The following is a 3173-nucleotide window of genomic DNA, read 5'->3' as shown; positions in this document are numbered from 1 at the left end:
AACCCTCCCCTTTCCCACTCCCTCTCCCCTTCCATTCACATCAAGATTCATTTTCAATTCTCTTTATATACAGAAGATCAGTTTAGTATATATTAGGTAAATGTTTCAACAGTTTGCCCCATATAGCAACACAAAGTGAAAAAACTACCATTGGAGTACTAGTTATAGCATTAAATAACAGAGATCCTACATAATATTTTTTTAAAATTAATTAATTTTCTATGCCATTTCCAATTTAACACCAGGTTGTTTTTTTTTTTCATTTCCAATTATCTTTATATACAGAAGATCAATTCAGTATATAATTAGTAAAGACCTCATCAGTTTGTACCCACACAGAAACACAAAGTATAAAAATACTGTTTCAGTACTAGTTATGGCATCACTTCACATTAGACAACACATTAGGGACAGATCCCACATGGGATATAAATACACAGTGACTCCTGTTGCTGACTTAACAATTTGACACTCCTGTTCATGGCGTCAGTAATCTCCCTAGGCTCTAGTCATGAGTTGTCAGGGCTATGGAAGCCTTTAGAGTTCGCTGACTTTGATCTTATTCCGATAGGTTCATAGTCAAAGTGGAAGTTCTCTCCTCCCTTCGGAGAAAGGTACCTCCTTCTTTGATGGCCCCGTTCTTTCCACTGGGATCTCACTCACAGAGATCTTTCATTTAGGTCTTTTTTTTTCCATAGTATATTGGCTTTCCATGCCTACAATTCTCTCATGGGCTCTTCAGCCAGATCCGAATGCCTTAAGGGCTATTTTGTTTTTATGATTCAATTTAGACTTCAGTTCACTTGACCTAGAACCTTTCTGCTTATAAAAATCAATTATTAACTTAGTAGGATTTTTATCTATTCCATTTCTTTTAATTAATTAATTTATTTGAAAGGCTGATTTATAGAGAGCTAGAGGTAGAGAGAGCGAGAGAGGTCTTCCACCTGCTGGTTTACTCCCTAGATAGCTGCAATGGCTAGAGCTGTGCCTTTCTGAAGCCAGGAGCCAGGAGCTTCTTCCAGGTCTCTCACGCTAGTGCAGGGGCCCAAGGACTTGGGCCATCTTCTACTGCATTCCCAGATCATAGCAGAGAGCTGGATTGGAAGTGGAGCAGCTAGGGCTCAAACCATTACCCATATAGGATGCTGGTACTGCTGGTGGCGGCTTTACCTGCTACACCGCAGTGCCCGTCCCATCTTCCATTTCTAAAAACACCATGATCAACTAGCTAGCACCATAAGGACTGCATGTCAGTCGATTGACTGCTACCTTGACTCTGCTATCCATTATGGTAACCATGCCCATTTTGCATTTAATGGCTGAGTCCTACTGTTTGGCTTTGCCATGCTGGAAATCCAATTACTCCTATTTAGGCTTCCCAATTCAGTGACTATAATTCCTGTTGTCAGGTCTGGCCCACACAGAAAAACAACCACAAAGCTCAGGAATGCCAGTGCTCTCATCACAAATTTGTCACCATAATGGTGAAAAGTGGGTCTTTAGGATCCTTCAGTGTGGTCAAACAGGTCTTGAAAAATCCATGCCGACAATACATTCTCCTAAACCTGTGACTCTTGCTACATAAAATCCAGGTGGTTCCAGCACCTCCAGTGCACTCACATGATATATCTTTTAGTCCATATTTTAGCTAACTAACTAAAATGTCAGGGAGGGTCTCCTTACTTGCAATGCTCAAATATTAAACGCAGAATTTCTTCTTTGTAAAGCCCATACTAATGAATTCAGTATGATTCAATATTGTATTTTTCCCACCATTATTTCCCGACCCTGAATATGCATGTCCACTCATGGTCTCTCTCTGGATTTCTGTCTATATAAATCAGAACACTCAGGAGTTCTCTTGCATTATAGTGTACTTCTTCAATGGATACATTTTGTACCTTAACTTTGGGGATCTTGAGTCATTTTACAGGTCTAGAAGCAAAGAGGAGTGGCTGGAAGGTCAATGCAGGATTAATACCCACTGATGAAGGTGGACAGGCTGCTCCTACTGGAGGGTACAGAGGCCCATTTCATGGGAAAAGAAGACTCATCAGAATTTAGGGACTCATTGCTGTCAGCTTTATCAAAGTCTCATCAAGTGTCCCTATTTCAACTTTTAGTATCCCATTTTCTCCAATCTACCCCCATGTTAACAGAGAATACCCTGCAAAGCAGAGTTCACCTTCCCTTGTAATTCAGCTAGTTTCTAGACAATATTCTGTATTTGATTTTAAGCAATGTTGGCCCCGTGGCTACAGAAGATGAGTCTCCTTCAGGACACACACAGAAGTTTCCAGATTATTTATGCTATGCTTAAGCTGGGAATTCAAATCCCTAAGGTCATCATTTTCTCTCACTAGCTTGTTTTTCAATAATGGGAGCAACCTATCATATTATATTTGTTATGCTCAAAATGGCTAAAAGAAGATTTTAAATGTTCTCATCCTGAAGAAATAGTACGTGAGGTGATGGATATGCTAACTAATTTACCTCGATTATTGCACATATATACTCCATAAATATATTCAATTAGTATTTGCCAACTAAAAATAAAACTAAGAAAAGAAAAATGTTTGAAAAATACTGTTTATACCATGGCTCATCCTTACTAAAGGGGGCTTGAATAGGAGTATTCAGTGGAGATATTTTGCATATTTCTGTTTCCAGATCATGCCATTGAGAATCAGGGTTCTCTTTATCACTGGAAATAGTAATTATTATCTTTAAATTGAATCACAGTGGACAATCATTTTAGACACCCCAGAGTAGTTATAAAACTAGAAGATCTTAAAATTCTGTTTCTCTAGAACCACTCATTACCAATATCTGGAGAAATAGATTATTATCTGGAGACATGGATTATTATATTAATGAGAGGAGATAGATGATAAATGATATATAGACAGATCAATAGATAAGAATGTTAGATGTGAGAGATAGAGATAACTGATTATAAGATATTTTCTTATGTTTCTGTAGGCTGAGAAATTTTAATATCTGCAAGCCAGAGATTCAGGAATCCAAAGGCTTGAGAATAAGGAAAGTAAATGCTATACGTTCCAGTTTAAATATGAGTCTGAAAGTAGGAGAAGATAAATATCCCAGCTTAAAGACCACAGGCTGAGGAAGCCAGTTGTTTCTTGCTCAACTTTTTTTTCTCTTCAGGC

The sequence above is a fragment of the Lepus europaeus genome, chromosome 7 (assembly GCF_033115175.1).
Source record: "Lepus europaeus isolate LE1 chromosome 7, mLepTim1.pri, whole genome shotgun sequence".
Taxonomy (NCBI): domain Eukaryota; kingdom Metazoa; phylum Chordata; class Mammalia; order Lagomorpha; family Leporidae; genus Lepus; species Lepus europaeus.
Note: the sequence above shows the minus strand (reverse complement) of the source record.